Source organism: Petaurus breviceps, unplaced genomic scaffold, assembly GCF_028583685.1.
Source record: "Petaurus breviceps papuanus isolate PSGF00001 unplaced genomic scaffold, PetGlider_PUasm1.0 185, whole genome shotgun sequence".
In the NCBI taxonomy this organism is placed as follows: domain Eukaryota; kingdom Metazoa; phylum Chordata; class Mammalia; order Diprotodontia; family Petauridae; genus Petaurus; species Petaurus breviceps.
In genome coordinates this window covers 15,708,806-15,730,222 of record NW_027185797.1, presented here as the reverse complement: position 1 = coordinate 15,730,222, position 21,417 = coordinate 15,708,806, and the positions used below count along the sequence as shown (strand labels likewise).

The 21,417-nt window shown below is 43.9% G+C and overlaps 1 protein-coding gene, 1 long non-coding RNA gene and 1 pseudogene across 7 annotated transcripts in view; 1 reads left to right on the top strand and 2 right to left on the bottom strand.

The window, feature by feature from the left end:
* Positions 1-21,417, bottom strand: part of RPL15 (ribosomal protein L15) — a 431,201-nt gene that overhangs the window by 112,805 nt on the left and 296,979 nt on the right. The gene's annotated exons all lie outside the window — the stretch shown is intronic.
* LOC138161689 (uncharacterized) overlaps positions 1-21,417 on the top strand; it is a 185,685-nt gene that overhangs the window by 1,134 nt on the left and 163,134 nt on the right. Inside the window, exon 2 of one of the 5 annotated variants that reach the window (XR_011168435.1) lies at positions 3,856-6,013. The exons of the other annotated variants lie outside the window; for them this stretch is intronic. This is a non-coding gene — a long non-coding RNA (uncharacterized lncRNA). Of the gene's footprint in view, positions 1-3,855; positions 6,014-21,417 lie in introns of those variants that run through there. 5 annotated transcript variants of the gene reach the window in all.
* On the bottom strand, positions 15,825-17,898 carry LOC138161552 (ADP-ribosylation factor-like protein 2 pseudogene; annotated as a pseudogene).

The following is a 21,417-nucleotide window of genomic DNA, read 5'->3' as shown; positions in this document are numbered from 1 at the left end:
GAGGGGGAAAAAGAGACAGGAAGAGGGAGAGAGATGGAGAGGAGAGGGGAGGGGAAGAAAATGGGGGCCACATTTAGCTCATCCAGTCAGTTGAGCTTGTAAGAGTGTTCGTGCTCCCAACTGAAGAGCTGGCAGGAAGGGTTGAGGTTTTAGTATTTGTTTGATGAGAAACAGGGCCTACCAGGCCTCCAAAGTCCTTGGCTGTATCAAATGGGCTTTCACTCATTTATTCATTCCAATAATATATATTATATATAATGATAACATACCCACACACACATACATATATATGCTTCAGATCTTTAAAAATTAAAACTTGTTTTATAGTTTTATAGGGTTGGTTTTTTTTTTTTTAACATTCAATGAGATGCCTGCCTCGTTCTCTTCTTCTGACTGCCTCTCTGAGTCACTATCTGGCCTTCATTCAGAGCCTAACCCCTGACTGGGGAAATCTCAAAATGGGCTTCGTCTCTAAGCCAATAATTTCTTTCATTTCCTTATGAGCCTTTGCCCTCTTGAATCAGATCAGATACACAGGTCAAAGGAAAACCACCCAGTGATAATGCCAGCTTGGCAAAACTCCTTTTAAAGATACCTCCTTTTCCTTATGGCTTTGAGAGGCCATGAAAAAAAGAGACAGGAAGCCCCCAGATCCAAGGCGAGCTATGGCTGCTGTTTGAAGTTCAGGCTCATCCATTGTGCCGGGTCACAGAGGTTGCTGGTTCTATACTGACCTATATGAGTAGAGACAGGGAGGATGACCCTTAGCCCTTTGGAATAGGGGGGCTGGCCTCCATTATCCAGACATAACTGGAGAGCATGGGAAAAGGAAGGAGAGACCCAGCCTTTCCTTTGGCCCCTGGAGAGGCGTTGGCACAGCTTCCTCACCTCTCACAGACCGTTGAGGGCCGTGGTTTTGCAGACAGAACTGGAAATTGCTTTGTTGTAATTCCCTTGCTTCTGAGGACTGTCAGCTCTGAGGGCTGATGGCTTCTGAGTTCCAAATCTATGATCCTGGAATCCAATGTGTACTCACGATGTTGATGATCATAACTGAGCATTTATATAGACCTTTAGGGTTTGTGAAACATTTTTACATTATTGCCCACATTTTACAGATGAGGAAGCTGAGGATGAGAGAGGCTGGGTGACTTGTCCAGGGTCTGCTAGTGTCTGAGGTAGGAGTTAAACTTAGGTCTTCCTGCCTCAAAGTTCAGCCCTCTACCCCCTGTGCCAACCTGTGGCCTTTTGTTGGGGCGGGAGTGGGAGGATCTGGTAGCAGTGGCCCCTGGGGCCATGGTAGCTAGGGATGACATCAGCTTCAGAGAGTGAAGCTGCCTGTGGACTGTGAAAACACAGGAGCCAAGCAGAGAGCTGCCTTTAAGAGGAGTTTCATGAGGGCCCCGAGTCACGAGGCACCCTGTTTGCTTGATAGGTTCTCTACATGTGGGCCTTTCTACCATTGGATTTTAGAATCCAAACCCTGTCTCCCCAGGGACGTGGGGTGAACAAGGTTCACACAACTGATTCAGGGGGAATGTTTGTACACACTGTTCTTGCTATGTGTTCTTAGTAAATCTCTTTTCTAAAAGGTTAAGGCTTAGCTAGCTGGGGATGGGGGTTGAGAAGACTGTGGCTGCAAATCTGGGTGAGTGGGAGATCACAGGAACAGGAAAGTTTGTAGGACATGTGGGCCTTTATTTATCTGTTAGTTTTTTTTGGGGGGGGGTAGGAGATAGTGAATTCTTTTGCACATATTGAGCTTGAGATGCCTATAGGACATGGAGGTGAAGATATTCACAAGCAGATGGTGATATCAGACTATAATCAAGGTGAGAGATGAGGTCTGGGTCCAAGGATAGGGGACCCAGAACTGGAAGGCACCGCAGAGATGATCTAGTCCAGTCCCCTCGGATGAACAAGTTGAGGCTCAAAAAGTTAACCCAAAGTTCACACGTGAAAAGCAGTGGAAGGTAAAATCAGTCTAAAGAAGGCTTAGCATGAGAGACCCACCGAGCCACATTATCCTAAGAACATTCTTAGTTGACACTGGTATCAGGAAGACAACAAATAGTTAGAAAATTAAAGTAAATAGTGATTTCCACAAGGATTTCTTTCTGTCACTGGTGATCAGGGAAATGCCAGATTTGGACCCTAACAGCTCAGATCCCAGTGCCCTATACAGGGATGTTGAAATGGCATTTAGGATGAAGTCAGGACTTGAGACAGACCAGACCAGTATACACCAAGGAAAGCTGTGTTGGAGGTGACCCAATCATGAAAACCTCCAGAGTTTATTTTCCAAGATATTTTACAGAAACAGTAATGCCCCCAAATAATGCTACAAGACTCTTTGATAACTCAGATCTTGGAGATAACCATGTTCAATGATTCTCTGATTATTAATGTCAAGCAGAATAGAAAACAGAGGAAAGACAAATGCTTGCCATTGCACAGAGGATGTTTTGCCTGAAGTCCAGATGGAAGAAGGATTGCCTGGAGATGCTGACTGAGTTCCTCCAAATGCTCCTGGCTCTAAATGCTGATGGCATAAGGCCTGTGAATTTGGGCCTTAATTCGAAACACAATCATGCAAAAAGAGATCGGTTTAATCATCCATTCAGGAAAAACTATATGGATGAAAAATGCCTGTTGTCCAAATTAGAGCATGCAGTTGAATGGCCATTCCATTGGGTTTGGACATCTCTCTGGGATAAGTGTTGCAGATGGGCAGAGAACTGAGCCCAGAATTGATTAGAAAGAAAATAACAGTCTGCATTGCATTTGGGAAAACTGTATATGATGATCCTAAGCTACTTCCTAGAACAAATACCTATCTTTTTAAAAGCAAATTTAGGGTTGCGAATCTTGGAACACTATAATCTTTGAAGGGTTAAAGTTATAGGTGATCCAAAAGGAAATGGAGAGACTCATAGTTAGTATAAGAAAATAGCAACAATAGCTTTGGGGATGTCATAGAGGAAATGTTTGATTGGAGAAAAGGGTAGTAGATGATTAGAGGTCTTTTGATTCAATTTGTTTCGATTCAGTTCCATTCAAGAAGCAGCTATTTAGTGCCCACTGTGTGCTAGACTCTAAGTGCTGAGGGCATAAAGACAAATGTGAAAACAGATTTACCTTCAAGAAGATTGCATTCTCTTGGGGAGAGTGAGGGGTTAGAGATGGACAGTCTGGTGTTGTGCTTGTCCCCAAGCAAAGTCAAAAGATGGGAGGAAGGTCTCTAGCCCACGGAATGCATCCTGGGGTGAGGTCCTATGGGAGGAAAACCACACAGTCTGAGAATGCCTGGACATTTACCAATGGAGAGAGTACCTGCATGGGGCAGGGAGCACAGATTTTTCTCATCTGTCTGCATTACACACATAGGGTTCCCTCAACAGAGTGCCCCTGAGGGCAGAGTCGGGTATTTATTGATTTTGAATTTCCATTACCCAACACAGCACCTCTAACATAGCAGCAGGTGCTTAATACATATTTGCTGAATTGAAATGGAGGTTTGGTAACTTAGCACCAGGGTCATGAATTTTGCCAGTGGCCAAGAATTCTTGAGTTCTAAACAGAGGCTCTTTCCAGTACACAATGAGCTGGAGCTTCCACAAAGTGAGAAAATCAGAACAGAGACCTCTAGATGTCCTTTAGGGCCAATTATTCAGGTGAAGTCCATTGAAAGTGAGCATCGCTGAAGCTTTGAATGGGAAATGAGGGACACAAAGGGACGGGCTTGTTGCCCAAATGGCAAACCTTCCTGAGTCAGGGGAGAGGACATAGTGGGACCGCTCTGTCCCAGGGACTCTGGGTAATAGTCTCTCATCACTAACAGCTCTCTTCATGCAGGTGGGTGGTGAAAGAAAGCTTGAAACAGAAAGAAGAAGCATCTTAGTGCTAGAAGCCACTCAAGTGAAGTCTGCTTGTGTCTCCTTCCCCCCAAGTCTAACCACCACGACCTCACCCATTCTTGAAGCTGCAGCTGTCATCATTGGACATATAAAACCCAGAGGGTTATTGCTGGTATGTCTCAGATGGTTGTAGCTGCTGTTTTGGTTAGACATTTCCCTCAAGCTGTAACCCTCTGCTTTAGGGATGAATGGTGCCTTAAATACATAATAAGGTGTACCTAGACAGGAGAACAGAAATGCCCCGAGGGCAGGAAATGATTAGGTTTTGGTTTTTGTATCCCTGGTGCCTAGTCCAGTGTCTTACATGCTTGTGGTATACACTGGGTAAATGCCTGTTGAATTGGGTTTTATTTGTTTTGTACACAGTCTTCAGCCACAATTAAATACAATTCCAAGGCATTTCATTCATTCTAAGATAGTTGGAGTAGTGTACTACTCAGTACTACTATAGTATACTATAGATAGTGAGGTGGTACCTGCCCAAACCCAAACTCATTGACGTTTGTTACCAAGAGATGGTGTGCTTATTAAATACACACCCAAATCTTCACAATAGCACTTTCTGTGGTCAAAGAGAAGAGGAAATGACAGAAGTAGACCGTCATCATTTTGGGGAAAGATTGAACAAATTGCAGAATATCACTGTGTCATCAGAAAGGGTGATTATAGAGAATTCAGAGAAGTCTGGGAAGACTTAGAAGAACTGATACAAAGGTGAACAGTAAGCAGAACCCGGAGAAGGGTAGCTAGAACACAATGTATAGAAAGAAGAAAAGAAACAGACTGAATGTTATGTAATTATATTAAGCAAGAGAAGAGAAAATGCACTTTCTTTGCTTCTTTGCAGGAGTGAAGGGGGCTGTTATACTTGGTTCATGTGTCGGCTGGTTGTGCTAAATTGCTTTCCCCCCTCTTTTTTATCTTTTTATTCTTGGTAACATAAAAACAAGGGATCTCAATAGAAAATTTTGAATTGTAAATGAGATATAGCCATATAACATAAAGCATGCTTGTCTTGGAGACAGGGACACTTCTCCTCTCTGACACTAGCTGTGTAACCTTTGGGCAAGTCATTTTTACCTCCCTGAGATTCAGTCTCCTCGTTTATAAAACGGGGTTGTAAAATAGGGTTGTTGTCAGGAGCAGGCAAATGAATTGATGTATGTCAAGTGTTTCCTAAGCCTTAAAGCACTGTGTAAATGTAAATGCTTGCTATCAATTTCCTTTGAGAGCTGTGTAGGAATGAACACAATGTAAAGGGTCCCCAGGCAGAAAAGTTGAGGAGTCATTTTGTAAAGACCTGACTTGGAATGTTCACTTATGTACGCAAGGTTTGTGTGACCAGAAGAGGAGAGGGAGGTCTCCTTGTGGAAGGAGCTAGAAGACCTGTGTTCAAGCTTTGACCTCATCACAAATTTTCTTCAGGGAAAGTCATTTTTCTTCCTGGGACTGAGGTTCTTCCCCCCTGACAAGTGGGAGGTTTGGACTAAGGCACAGAATCGACTCTGTTCTTCCCTTGTTCAAGAACCTTCGATGGCTCCCTGTTGCCTCCAGAATAAAATCCAAAATCTTGAACTGGGCATGGACATTCAAAGTCTAGCTCTGTTTACCCTGGCTGTTGGCACATGATTCCTGGTCATTTCTGTGTTCAAGGCCAACTGACCCGGCAGTTCCCCTTACACAACATCCCACTTCCCACCGCGTGGCTTTTGCAGGGGATGTTTCTCATCCTTTAAATGCTCTTCCTCCCTCTCTTGGGGGCCCCGGTGTCCTGCAGGGCTCAACCCAGGGGCCACGTCCTACAGGAGGCCTTCCTTGCTCCCACCAGTGGTGGGAACCCTCCTAAAACTGTGTACATGTTGTAGTCTTCCTTCTAGAGTGGAAGCTTCACGAGGGCAGAGAATTGTCCTTTTTTGTGTTTGTATTTCCAGATCCCAGTACGATACCTGGCACATACTGTGTTTCCCCGATAATAAGACACTGTCTTATTAATTTTTTTGGACAGAAAAACACTAGAGGGCTTATTTTCAGGGGAGGGCTTATTTTAATGAACATTGACAGCAATTTTAATAAACAGGTAAATGTGAACAAAAAAATGTACCTTTATTCAATAAGCAAATCACTGGGGAAGAACAGGATGACGCGCTCACTGCTGCAACTCTGATTGGATGCAGCTCGGAGCGCGGCGTGCGTTTCACGGGGGGGGGGACAGTGCATACAGAGGGTATCGTAATGTAGCGTGTAGTGCAGGGGATCACCTTCACTACAGTAGCAATCTCAATAGGGCTTATTTTCGGGGGAGGGCTTATTTTAGAGGAATCTTACACAATAAGGGGAGGGCTTATTTTCGGGATAGGTCTTATTATCGGGGAAACACGGTAGTAGGTTGAGTTGTGTTGATTACATGGTTTCTAAGGCCTTTCTAGACATAACAGTTTATTTCTTTTATATTCAGTGCTCAGAAAGGTCACCAGTGAAGGTACTGACTGTCCTTTCATTTTTTTAATTATTTTTTTTTGTTTTGTTTTTGCTTTTTGGAGGACAATTGGGGTTAAGTGACTTGCCCAAGGTCACACGGCTTCCATTTTTAAAAAATTTTTAAATTACTTTAAAATAAGTTTTCCTGATATCTTTTGTGTTTATATAATAGTCATTGATGGATATAGTGGCCTACCCCGAATATAGCTCCCATCAGAGGCAGATGAGTGTCGTAGTAGATAGAGGCTGGGCCTGGAGTCAGGAAGTTTGCCGTTGTTGCTATTAAGTCATGTCCAACTTTCTATAACCTCATCTGGGGTTTTCTTGGCAAAGATCCTGGAGCGGTTTGCCATTTCCTTCTCCAGCTCATATGAAGGAAACTGAGGCAAACAGGGTTAAGGGACTTGCCCAGGATCATACAACTAGTTAAGTGTTTGAGGCTGGATTTGGACTCAGGAATATGAATCTTTGGAGTCAGGAAACTGTGGGACCCTGGGCAAGCTGCTTAACCTCTGTTTGCCTCAGTTTTCTCAACTGTAAAATGGGGATCATAATAGCACCTGCCTAGGAGCATTGTTGTGAGAATCAAATGAGATAATATTTGTAAAGTTGATTAGCCCAGGGCTGTACAAAGGCTTTTTCCCTTCCCTTCTCTTCCCCATTCTGCCCCTAGTTCCATAGACTTGACTCCCCTAAAAAAGAAAAAACAACCCAGAGGAATCCACATCTAACAATGCCCACTACTGTGGTCAGTCCCACAGACCCACCTCTGCCAAGCATTATTTTCAGGGACCAACAGTGGTCATTTCAATTCCTCGGGAGATTGGCGTTCTTGGTTCTGTTATTTCGGATGCTGGGTCTGCTGTTCTCCTTCTGCTGACTTCCCCGAATCTGTTCAAACATTACCTTCAAACAATCTGCTGCTGTTTCTCTGAACTCACACCATCATTTCTTACTGCACAGTAACGTTCCGGTGCCATTCAGTCAATTCGTGAACAATCACTAATAGACTGCTAAGAGCCAGGCACTGGGCTGAATTCTGAGGGTACAAAGAAAGGCAAGGGACAGCTGGCCCGCTCCAGGAGCTCTTGCTCCCGAGTCCAAGGGGGGAGACTGTCTTCCCCACTCCACAATTTGGTTGACTCTTCTGAGATCCAGGGACATCCATTCCATTTCCAGTTCTTTGCTATTACAAAAAGCCCTGCTATGAATATTTTGGAATGTTTGGGACTTTTTATTATCCTGTCCTTGACCTTCTTGAGGTATATGTCTGTCGGCAGCAACCTTAAATTCTTCCAGATGATTATTTTGTCTTTTTTCTTTTTGGTTTTAGTCTCACACAACTTCAAGGGCATATTGGGTTTAGCAGAAAAATTAACTAATTTATTTGCCATAAATCTGCAATGAACTGTGGGGCTCGGAAAGAGGATAGGCAGGAAAAAAAGGAACCCACTGGAATTGTGGCTTGCAGCCAGCAGTTACCATAAATACCTGGCAACACTGCCCTCCCCCCCCCCCCCAGATCATCAGATTCAGAGGAGGGAGGGGAACCCCAGGCCTGATTGAGTGCTTGGTGATTAGATCATGAAATCCAGCTCTTCTCCTTTCTGCTTCTTTTCCAGTAAGTGTGAATGGGAAACTGGTTGCTCTGTAGGTAGGAGGGGCTGGAGATTTCCATCCAAGCTTTGGTCTCCTTTCTTCCTTTGGCCCTACCTTCATTCAGCCCATCCCTCTGTTTCCTAGGTTTGGCTTAATCTGCTCATGAGTCACCTCCTGGCTGCTGCTTCCTCCTCCTAAAGATCTCTCTGTCTCTGTATTTATCTCTCTTTCTCTCTCTCTCCCTCTTATCTTCCCCCCCCACCCTTTTAGGAAAAAAATTAATTTGGAAATAATGTGGCAGGTGATTTTGAGACTGGAATATAAACTATGTATATGTGAACCTCACTGACAGCTCCTGCCAGATGAGGAATTTCAAAATACTCAATTGATGATAACCTCAATCCAATCTCCTAATGGCCTCCCATCCTGCCTGTGATCTCCAAACCTGTGCCCCCACGGCTCATTTACACAAGCCAATTCTCTTTTCAAGCACAATTCCTCAACTCACTGGAGATCCTCAGCTAGCTGCCCTGGCCTCTGCTCAGCTCCAGGGCCAGGCCCCCTCAGATAGCCCTGGAGCACCTGGGGTGGGCCCTCACTCCATGTCCTCCCTCCCTTTTATTAAATATCTCTGTCCACCAGGCTGACTGCACTAAATCCCTCCTAATGGGACTTCAACTACGCCAGGGTAAGGTTTGTTTTTGTCCAAGTGTCTCTGGAATACAGAAAATTATCTAGTGCACAGTAAGTGTTTAATAATTATTTGCTGAATTTAATATGGAGGGACCCTTTGGGAAAACTAGAGAAGATGGATTTGGAGGTCATTGCTCTCAAAGGGTACACTGGATGATACAAAAAAAATGTATTCACTCCCCACCCTGTCGCCACTATAGCCACCAAAATAGGTATCTATTGTGTCAAGTTCAAATACGGCTTCTGATTTTTGTCTACCGCCTCATTCCATCTCTCAACATCCTCACCATCAGTCTTAAAATCCCTTGTTTGCTTAAAAAATTCAGACCAAAAGCCACTTTCTTCAAGTAGCCTTAATCCCAGCATCCACTAGTGCCCTTTTACCCAAATTACCTTGCTTTTATTTTGCATATACATACATATAAAATATATGTAAATATATATGATATACATACATATAAAATATATGTAAATATATAATATACATATATGTGTATATGTATATGTGTGTGTGTGTGTGTGTGTGTGTGTATACAGAGAGAGAGAGAGAGAGAGTCTCTCTCACACTTACCCTAATCCAGATGGAATATAAACCCTTTGAAGGCAGGGACTTTTTTTATTTTTGTATCCCCAATGCCTAACAAAATGCTTGGCACATAGGAGGTAAAGAAGAAATACTTGCTGAATGAACCAATAGAATGTAAGCCTCTTGAGGGCAGGGGCAATTTCAGTTATGTCATATAAAATAAGTGCCTGGTGCATAGTAGGCATTAAATAAATTCTTGATAATTGGTTGATTTTATATTTTTAAAGAAAAACTAAATGAAATTCTGTTCACCTAACTCACCTAAAATGCAGTTATGGGTGATTACCATTGTGTTGTAGAACACCCTTCCACATGGTTTAATAAGAGTAGCCGACATAGTTAAGTGTCACTTGCCCTGGTACTTTTTCCCATTGTGGAGATTTCTTGAGAGATCCTGTTACTCATCACAGAAAACACTTTGACTTTCCTGGAAGAAGTCCAAACATATATATGTATATATATATATATATATATGAATCCTGAGAGACATATTCTATCCCATGTGAGAAGTTTTGAGAAGCTCGTTTCTTGGTAATTTTCTGCTTTGTAGTTTCCCAAAAAGTTTCTGGTCACTTCTTTCTAAAAATGATTTCTTAATAGCTCCTTCTACTTCATTCAACTTTTCTTCAAAATGCTCATCTGTCATCACTTCCCTTATTTTGAGAACCCAAAAACATCCCCTTTCTGAATTTAGACTCCCCCATTCTTGGAAATTCGCCAGATAAAGGAAACTGGCACCATTTGGAACCACTGCCTTAACAAAATTTTTCATTAAATCTAATTTAATGTGCTAGGGAAACTTTTTCAGGACTAACCTGTGGTTGTCTTACCACATTTTTCTTTCCTGGCCTAAGGTCTTTCCTTTAAGTCCAGTGGTTTATATTTTAGAGGCTCCCACCACCCCTCTAGTCTCTGCTATTCCTTTTGTAAATAAAGCAGCAGTATTTGTTGCACCCAGATTGTAAACTGAGTCAAAGAGTTGGTCACTTTCAGATCCCTACAGATATACCAAGAAGCCCATTCTTCCTTAAGGCTTCACATGAGAAGTTTCATGTTTTGAACATATTTTGGTGTCTTCATTCAGGAGATTCCTTCTTTTTAGTCTAGAAGGTAACGTTCTAAGTTAAGTTTATGAATGGTTGAATGAAAAAGCATTTATTAAGGGCTTACGAGACACAAAACACTGTGAATGTAGCCATCTAGGTCCGCCTGAGCTATTAAATGAGAATCTGAGGATGGAAAGGATGAGGATGGATCGCCTTGCTGGTCTCAAGCCTGTTCCCTGTTCCAATCTGAATCATCAGGTTCAATGTCTTCATAGAAATTCTAAGTCTCTGGTAGTTTCAGGACAGCTGACTCTCCTCCATTCTTCTATACCAGATCTTGTAGCTGGTGGGAGACTTGGATAATGGACAGTATTCAACATATTTAGACATGGAGAGAGTACCTTTGTTAAGCAGAAGGAGCAGTTCTGTCCATGGGCTTTTTGTTCTCTCCAAATCACAAGAATTGTGACAAATGGTACTAAGTAAAAACACTAGTGAGATCTTATCCTGATCACCTGTTTTTACAAGCAAACAGGTCAGGATAGAGCTCTGGGCCAGGAGTCGGGAAGACCTGAACTTAAATTCTGCCTCAGATACTTACTAGCTGTGTGACTCTGACCAAGTGTAGCAGCAAGCACCCCAGTGTCCCCAGGGTGCCTGCTCACACAGGTTCTTGGATCTGCTTTGTCAAAGGAAAGCAACTCAAAATGGGTTAACAAGCTTACTTTAATCAGTCAGACATATATCGTTTACCTTGTTCAGGAGAAAAGGTCAGCACCCTGAACCTCAAAGTATACAGGCATAATTATCAAGACAGAAACATCAAGTAGACAGATTTCCAAACTGTTCAACCATTACATCCATACCCAGTCAACATCTGGGTTTCCACATTCTGGGTTTTTCAAAGCCGGGGGACTCTCAACAACGGCTTCCCAGAATTCAGATCAAATCACAGAATACTTCTCAAAGTGAGTCCCAAAACAAAGCTACACATCAGGGCTTATATAGCCTTCTCCTGGCTCAGAGAATGCAACAACCTTATTGACTCACTGGCCAATCAAGAAGTATCTACTGAAAAACAAGCCTCCCACCCCAGGCTTCAGGTGCACATTAGCCTAGGGGCAGGGAAGATCTTCAAAATTTACATTCTTATTACACCAAGTCACTTAACCTCTGCCTCAGTTTCCTCATATGAAAAAATGGGGATATCAATAGCACCCACCTCCCAGGGTTGTTGTGAGAATCAAATGAGATATTTGTAAAGCACTTTGTACACTTGAAATAAATGCTAGGTCTTATTACTGAAATCAAGTTCATTTGCTTTTAAAAAATTTTTTTAAACCTATTTTTAAATTTATGGAATAAAACAAGTATTTCCATAACATAGTGTAATAAAAAGATAATTGTGCATGAAACTGCAAATCTATTATGTACAACTTGCTATTCTTTTTAAACATATAACAAAGTTATCATGTAAATTTCTTTTTTCTTTTTCCTTTGTTTTCCCTTTTTTCCCCACCCAAGAGGGCTCCCTAATGCCACAAATAGGTGTGTATGTATATATGTGTATACACATATACCTATGTATGTAAAATCATTCTATACATCTATTTATCAGTTCATTTACTTTGCTGGAGGATTAAGGTTTCATCTCTGAAATTTAAAAGTTAGTTGACCACTTGTATAGCAGCACAAGTTGAATGAAGGACACGATTTAGAATTTCACTGAGAGTTTAAGCAATGCCTGCCACTATCTTAGTGGCTGGAGGGCTGACTTCGCTTCAGGAACACCTGGGTTCAAGTGCAGCCTAGGATACAGATTGCCTGTGTGACTAATCATTTAATCTCTCAGTGCCCCAGGCAACTCTCCTAAAGCTGTAAATTACAGAGGGGTTGCCAACCTGTGCTGGTAAAGGGTCTTTCCTCATCTGGAAGTTCTCTCTACCAATGGTACAGTCCCTATCCCAGCAACATCTACAAGGTACACAATTAGATTAGAAGCAGTAATTATGTTTACCAAATGACACTTGGCATGCAGCCTGGCAGAGCAATCGACCAGGGAGCATGTCCCAGCCTGCCCTGCCACATAATGGAGAAGCCTGGACTTCACATGGGGTGGGGGAATGTGCTAAGGGGCAGGTAGCTTTCCTCTCCTCTCTCCCCACCAGTTTCCATCACCCTGCTCCATCCGGGATGGCAGTTTTATGTGGCCTCATTTACATAAAAATTAAGGTGCCTGAGAAATTCCACTCACGGTTTTTTAATCCAGCATCTGTCTCTGGGATGACAGCTCTTCCCTCAACCCCTCCCCCCCCAGGCTCCCAACTGCACTGAGGGCACTTAATCTAGAGATAGACCTGGAGTCAGGAAGACCAGAGTTCAGATCTAGCCTTAGACATTTCCTAGCTGTGGACCAATGGCTTTACCGCTGCCTGCCTCAGTTCCCTCATCTGTAAAATGGAGATAATAATAACTTCTAGTTCCCAGAGTTGTTGAGAGGATGTAATAAGAATGTAAATTTTAAAGATCTTCCCTGCCCCTAGGCTAAAGTGCACCAGAAGCCTGGGGTGGGAGGCTTGTTTTTCAGTAGATACTTCTTGATTGGCCAGTGAGTCAATAAGGTTGTTACATTCTCTGAGCCAGGAGAAGGCTATATAAGCCCTGATGTGTAGCTTTGTTTTGGGACTCACTTTGAGAAGTGTTCTGTGATTTGATCTGAATTCTGGGAAGCCGTTGTTGAGAGTCCCCCGGCTTTGAAAAACCCAGATGTGGAAACCCAGATGTTGACTGGGTATGGATGTAATGGTTGGACAGTTTGGAAAGCTGTCTACTTGATCTGTTAATGTCTTGATAATTCTGTCTGTATATTTTGAAGTTTGGGGTGCTGACCTTTTTCCCCTGAACAAGGTAAACAATATATGTCTGACTGATTAAAGTAAGCTTGTTAACCCATTTTGAGTTGCTTTCCTTTAACAAAGCAGATCCAAGAACCTGTGGTAGCTGCAAACCCTGAGGGTGCTTGGGGTGCTTGCTGCTACAGAGGATCAAACAGAATTGTTAAGTACTTAGCACCGTAGTGGTGGTGTATAAATGCTAGCTATTATTATTATTCAATCAACTTTGGAAATCCCTGGAACTCTGCCCTGATAGGGGTTATCTGGATGGCTGGGTGGTTGAGCAAGTGCTTGCAAATTCACTCCACCACTGTACCTAGCCCACGGGGAGCAGATCAGTGGGTCACATGCCATTTCCCTAGGTGGTCTCCTCATCTCTCCAGAAGGTAATCCCAGCTCTGCCTTTCCCCTTCTGGCTCTAGTCTCAGAGACTTATTCAGAGCATAGAGAAGTTAGATTACTCAACCTCTCCTGCACAGAATAAGTGCCATGAGAATTGCTTTTTCATTCATTCATTTAAAAATGCATCAAGAAATTTCCATGTGAGTGTGTTGTTGAATAAGGGTATCAGCAGCATCACAAGAGAATGTACTTGTAAAGAGGTTACCCATAAAGAGGGTTAGGGTTGCTCTGGAGTCCCCAAAATACCAACATGCCTGCCAGGTCCTCCTGAATGAATTTGACTCAAGTCTTCTCAGCCAAAGAAAAGTAAAGTTTATTAAAAGTTCGCTTATATTGGACACAGAGTAAGCTTGTGCTAGGTCATTCTATGGTGCTCTCACAAACATGAAGACAGCATGGGGTCTTATATACAGAAGGTTGTGGGAGGAATCTAGGAGTGGTCTAGGGGAGGAGTTTGGGGAGGGTCAATGAGTGATTAAGGGTGGGAGGCCACCTGGAGACTACAGACAGTGGTGGACTAGACCAATTCAAGGTATTTTGATATTTTGATAGGCTCAAGGGTGGGAAATCTAGTAAGGCTTTTGGCTTCATGCAAATGCCTCATGAAATGGGACAATTTAATCAGAGTCCAAGGGGGGTTCCCAGAGCCTGTACCTCAAGGATTCAAGGAGGACTAGAGTGGGCTCCCAGAGCCCATACCTCATCACCTGGACATTTACAGGGTCATTTTATTACTTGTGTATGGTGCAAAGGGGAAATGTGGGGACCGAGGAGTGTTTGCTTTTCTCCCCTCCAGCTAAAGTTCCTTGGGCACTGAGCTTGGGAACAAATTGAAGACCAGCTCCATTCTCCTGCTTTCTTTGCAACCTGACAGGCAGCTTGGTTCTTTGGCCAAACAAATGCCCCCTTTGAATTGGGAAAAGTGACAATAAAATTTTCAAGGCCAATTTCACAATTTCATTTTCGGTGAAAAGCAAAATCAAGGCAAATGTGAAAGATTGCAGGCAGCTGAAGGACTTTCATGTTCTTCCCTTTGAGAGATAGAGGAAATCATATTGCTTTGTTCAAAGCAACAACCAACACCAGCTTAAAAAAAAAAAGTCTGAGCACATCTGGCCTCAATCTTTATACACCAATGGACAAAAGCAATTAGACAGCATTGCTTTCCATGCCATCATAATGAAAGTCATATATTTTCCCTGGCTGCCTCTTTGGGTCACACAGTCCTGCTGAAACAGGACGCCTTCTCTCTCCTCTGCCAAAGGCAAACCTTTGCCTGACCACCCTGGGAATATTCCAGCAGGGTATCTGTGGGGGCTGTCCCCCAACCCAGGGAAACTCCCCGGAAAACCTAAGACCGGCACAGATGTGTGCTAATAATACTTTCTGGGAGCTACAAAGCACTTCCAGACCACTCCTTAACCAATCTTTCTAGACCAGCCACTGGGGGATGGGAAGGGGATATCTCCACTTAGGATGGTTTGGAAAGAGCAGAGGAAAGGAGGCTGACCTAATCTTTACATTTCTGAGGCACCCTAGCTTCCCTCCCAAGAGAGCTTTTGCTTGGTTTTCTTGGTTGGGACCCAAGCTTTGGCAACAAGCAGCTTCTGTGGCGGTCTTCAGCATTCAGTTGGGTGAGATGAAGCAGGGGGTGAGATTTTATTCCCGACTTGGTCAAAAGGGAGGATCAGACAGTGTTTTGGTTGTTTTCATTCTGGGATAGTGACATCTGTCCATTTCCCATTGCTTGAGTCTTCACTTCCTCATCTGCCTGCTTCCTGAGATGGGTGTCATCGGGGTTTCCCCACTTCCACTGGTGATCCTGACCCTCCCGTGCACTTCCTCTGCCAATGTACTTTCCCCTTCAGTAACACACTGTTCACACACAACTAACTCTGCCCTTGGTTATGCAAAGTAGCAACCAGTCCTTTTATTTCACAGATGAAATATGAGTCTCAGAAAAGTGAAGGGACTTATCCAAAGTCACCTAAGTAGAGAAGGTCAGAGGTAGGATTTGAATTCAGGTCCTTTGGAGAAGCATGATTCTTTCCACAGTTTGACACTGACTCTTTTGGAGGGGGGGGTAAGGAGGCACAGGGGCTTTATTCTGACAGCTGAGCAGAGGAAGGGGCCCTCCAGAGCTGGATCGGCAGGTCTCTCTGCACCTTCACCACTCTACAGACAAGGTGCTGCAGGAGGAAGGGGGTAGGGGATGGGGGCCTCTCCTCCCAGGGAGGAAGGAGCTCCCACATAGCAGCAGGGTGTCTCCTGTTAAACATCGCGTTCCCCTCTGTAATGTAATGTCATGCCAAGGAAAGGCAACTTCCCAGGTTCAGAATACCAGCATAGGTGCTCTCCATTTTATTCAGTGACCAACCAAGAACAGAGAAGATCAAAACATGACATCATTCCAAATACAGCATTTACTAAATGTGATTAAATAATCTCCAAGTACTACCCCACCCCAGGACCTTCCAATCATTCAATCAATTACAAAGTCTCTGTTCTAAATACTTCTCCACCCCTAGGCTGTACCTTCATTTGTCCACCACAAAGCACAAAAAGGTCAAAAGTTCCCCACCCCTGGACCTCAATTGAATCTACCCCAGAGTTACATCAAGTTTAAGCACAGCACTTAATACCCAAATGGAGGTCTTTTCTTCATCTTGACAGGAGGCAAGTTCTCAGCAATCTTAGTTCCTGGGGAGACAAGGCTTAGCAAGGCCACAAGATACATTGCCAGTATCTTCATTAATTCATCCTCTGTCTGCAGAACAGTCCTAGAACCCCTGAAAACATTAGCAAAACCCTCTCCTAGGATTTCTGTAAACATACAACAAGAAAATCCTTCTTCAGGGCTTCTGAACCAACAGAAAGGTTCCCAGACCCCTGCAACAACAGCACTGTCCTTCACCAGTGGACAGTATTCACTCTCTGTCTGCAGGACAGTCTCAGGGCTTCTTAACCAAAAGCCAGGTTCCAGAACTTCTTCAACAACAGGACTGTCTTTCACCAGTGGACAAATCTGGCAAAACAACATCAAAACAGACAAAGTACCAGCAAAACAGCCATGTCTCCTCAGTCCTTGGCAGCTCAGGGGGCAGGTCTCAAAAGTCCAGGGCAATTCAAAGCGGCCACCAGCAATTCTCTTAGTCTCTCTCCCTGCCTCCACGTGGGTGCTGCTTCCAAAAAGGTCTTCCGCCTCTCTCTTGCGTCTCCAAATCTATGTCACCAGCTCCTCCCAGTTCAGGACTTTCTTTTCACATCAACAAGTCCATCCCACAGGTGGGATTAACAAGCTCTGGGTTTTAACACAATCAATTTGAAAACCAAGCCAATACAGGGGGAATCTTTAAATGCCATTACTATCACATTTAGTCCCGGCTCCGTGGGGGGCCCTGGGCCAGAGAGGTTCAGGACACAGGGATGGTCTGCAGGAGCCAGGACTGTGAAGAGGGACCGGCCTGCAGCTGTGTCAAGGAGTCTGTTCAGGAGCTGGGGGGCGGGGCGGGGGTGGGCTCATTCCAAAGTGAAGATGCGGCTAGAGATGTCCCCCAAAAGTATGTTTTCTCCCGTCACTGCACTGCAGCCCTGGATGCACCAGTGGTGACTGTGGATGGCGTTTAACTCCAGGATCTCTCGAATGTCGTTAGAGGAGAGAGCCCCAGGGAGATCCTGCAAAGATCAGGAGAGTGGCTCCGACCAGGCACTAGCTCCCCCGGCAGTCCTGCACGCACTGCTGGTCAGCGCTGTCCACCACCCAGATGAGGCCTTCAGTGCTCTCAAAGTAGTTCTGTCAGTAGGAGCGGAGGGACTTGTGGCCGCCCACATCCCAGGTGTTCAGCTTGAACCCGCAGAGCTCCTGGGTCTTGCTGTTGAAGCCCAGGGTGGGCCAGATAGTGTCCATGTGCTCCCTGTTGAACTTGAGGATGGTGGTCTTGTCCAGACCGAGCATGAGGAGCCGCAGCTCCTGCTCCTTCTGCTTCTTCTTCAGGATGGTCGGGAGCCCCACGGTCCCCGCCTCTGGACACTGCCTCTTTTACAAACACACACACTCTATAATAGCATATGCACATAATATATGTATACACATATTGAAGAGGTTCCCCATAAAGAGGGTTAGGGTTGCTCTGGAGACCCCAAAATACCAACACACCAGGTCCTGACGAATAAATTCAACTCGTCTTCTCAGCCAAAGAAAAGTAAAGTTTATTAAAAGTCCATTTGTATTAGACACAGAGTTAAGTCTGTGCTAGGTCATTCCATGGAGCTCTCACAGACATGGAGACAGGATGGGGTCTTATATACAGAAGGTTGTGGGAGGAATCTAGGGCTGGTCTAGGGGAGGAGTTTGGGGAGGGTCAATGAGTGATTAAGGGTGGGAGGCTAGAGACAATGGTGGGCTAGCCCAGTTCAAGGGTGGATTTTGATAGGTTTAAGGGTGGGAAGTCTAGTAACAGAGGTTTGGGTCCTGCCACAATGTAAGGCTTATGGCCTAATACAAATGCCTCATCAAATAGGATGATTTAATCAGAGTTCAAGGGGGGGGGCTCCCAGAGCCTGTAACTCAAGGACTCAAGGAGAACTCAAGGGGCCTCCATACCTCATCAATATTACAATATATAATAGAATATGTATAATATATAATAGCAATATAATTCTAGTATAGAATATATATATATGTGTGTATATATATATATATATATATATATACACATATATATATTTGCTTTTTGGAGGGGGGAAGGCAGGACAATCGGGATTAAGTGTTAAGTGTTTGAGGCCAGATTTGAACTCAGGTCCTGCCTCAAGGGTCAGTGTTCTATTTGCTGCACCACCTAGCCATATATTAATGGGATTTGATATAAAATAAATTTTCATATATTGAACTCTGAAAACTGCAGGTATCTGGAAACCTATTTGGCTCAGAATTTAATTATTCATGAGTCCCTATTTTCCCTACCAGCTAGAATTATAAACACACACATATAGGCCCGCAACCTCATAGAACATCACTTAAAATAGAGATACAGGATAAAATGATGAGAAAATGATTATAAGTAGCAAACCTCCTGCCACCTGTTTCCCTTTACCCACTGGGAAGAAAGGTTTTTGAGTCTAGTTTATTCCTGGCCCATACTGTTAAATCAGCATATTTAATCTAGGGGAACAGTAAGAGGGGAATTAGCTACTTGTTCACTGGATGAACACTGAAGGTATTACCTGTCAATACAGGGATGTTGCATTCCAGCATTGGACCAGTGAGGATCAGTGGGTCCTTAGCATTTGTATCTATTGGTCTGGTCCCACCAGTCCTTGAGGACTTAGCTAAGTGCTACCCCATCAGTCCTTGAAAGTCTGGTTTTTGCAGGACCAGGGTGCAGATATTGCTTAGGCTACCGGCCCTGAAAAGAGGAGACAGAGCCAAGCAAAGTTCTGGAGCCACGGCCATTTTTGGTCCTTTCATTTCTGCTTTGTCTTCTTTCCTGCCCCTTGGGTCCAGCAACCCCAGAAGCCTAGCTCCCCTTCATTTATTTTTTCTTTGTCTTTTTTCTAGAGGACACCCAGCTTCCCACCAGACACTTAGCAAATGTACCCATAAGACCAGAGTACATGTTGAGGGAAGCACTGATGAGGTACAGGCTCTGGGAACACCCTAGAACTCTGATGGAATCTTCCTATTTGATGAGATATTTGCCTGAGGCCATAAGCCTTTCATTATAGCTCAGTCCAAATCTCTGTTACTATTCTAGCCTGCCTTTGCCCCGCTACTTCCCACCCTAGAACCTCCCAAAACATCTATACACCCTTAAACTAGCCTAGCCCTCCATTGTCTCATCTCCAGGTGGCCTCCAGCTACTTCCCACCCTTAATCCCTCATCACTGGAATCTGACCTCATTGACTCCTCCTGAAGACCTTGCCCAAACTCCTCCTCTAGACCACCCCTAGGTTCCTCCCACACCCTTTTTGTATATAAGGCCCTGTCTTGCCTCCATGAAGGGAAAAAAGGCTGTAGACTCACTCAGTGTCAGATGATTCTGTCCTGCTTGTCCAATGTAGGCCTCACAGATACCATTAAATAATGGAGTCTACCCATTAAGGGGAACCTTTAATAAACTTTGCTTTTCTTTGGCTGAGAGAAGACTTGAGTCAAACTCATTCAGCAGGGCCCAGTCTCTCAAGCACCCAGTTCCATGACCTCATCAGCACCATCAGGGCTGTGCTTCACACAGACTGGTGAAGGATCAAGTCCTTCCACATAAACTTTTAAAAGATCCCCACAGTATGAGAAAGGCAGTAGCATGCCAGATCTGGACTCAGATTGCCTGAGTTCAAACCTGTCACTTCTCCTTCTTACCTATAGAACCTTCCTTAGGATCACAGTGAGTCAGAGCTGGAAAGGACCACAATGATCCTCTGTCCAAGGGTTCTTAACTTCTCAAAATCATGTTTTCAGTGCTTAGGCAGGGATGTCCTGGAACCAGCTTCATGAGAACTAATTGTGAAATTTTCATACTGAGCATTTACTAGGCAAGTATTATTTTCACTGTATAGACTTAAGGAAATGATGGATGTTAATCATTTTGACTTTAAAGGTGTGTCCAGGGTACATTTAAAGTTATATGTGTCCTGTGCTGTTAAACTTTAGGAGTGTTTCCAGTGAACATTTATTTTTTTTCCAGAGAGCTGATTGTTTAACATTTACCAGCATATCACTGTGCTTAACCCACTGGGGGAACTCAAGCGTCAATTACTCCCATTCTGGTGGTCCTTGAATGTCATTCTAATGGTACAATTGAAATGAGAGCAGGTTATAAAGAATAAAATACATAGGATTATAAAAGAATTCATTATTATGTGATTTTTTTTTCAAAAAGTTCAAAGATCTTGGGTTAAGAATTGATGGTTTAGTCTAGTCATCATTTTTACAAAAAGACCTGGAGAGGGGAAATGATTTGTTTCCCCTAGGGACAAATCACTTGCCCTCAGTAGGACTTATTTTTCCCAGCTGTAAAATGACAGGTTTATGCCAGCTCTTGGGTCCAGCTAACTCTCACTTCCATGATGCTGCCGCTTCAGTTCTTTAGATTTCAATGCCCACTGTCAGGGGAGGTGCCAACACCCCAAGCATGCTTTTATGGAGAAGGGAGGATACCCTGGCACATTCACCATGGTCCAAGGTAGTCAGAGATTCCAACCTCTTATGTCCAGTCAAGGACAGTGTAACAACTATTTTGGTTTCTGTGGTATCTAAATGCAGCTTAAAACTTACTGAAACTTTCAGCCACGAATAGATACCATCTTAATAGGTGAAACCCTAGAGCCCAGGGGAAGCCTTATCTGCTTTTGTCATTGGACACCATCTGGGCTGATCAGGCAGCCTGAGGAACATTTGGAAACTCTGCTGGAAGACCTGACTTGAATAACCTGCTCCCCTTTCGATTGTGTGGTCCTGATGACATTGAAGGACCAGTCTAAAGCAAAGGGTCAGCAACTCCCAGATTCCACCAGTGGGTTAAGCAATGCCTGTGGATGCCACTGGGTGCCAGTAGTGTTATATATTGGGATCCCCTGGTTAGACGTCTGAATGAAGAACACATGGAGGAGATGACCGCCCAGTACTTAGGATCATACCTTTAGAATTTAGGAAATGAACTAGTCCACCCCCTCATCTTAACTGAAGCCTGAGGAGATCACTGAGAAGAGAAAGTCCATCCAAATTCCCCTGGACTACACCTCAGAACTTGTCAGGGTCAGCCCCTATTCTCTCCTATTTTGGAGGGACAGATCAGGTCTCCCA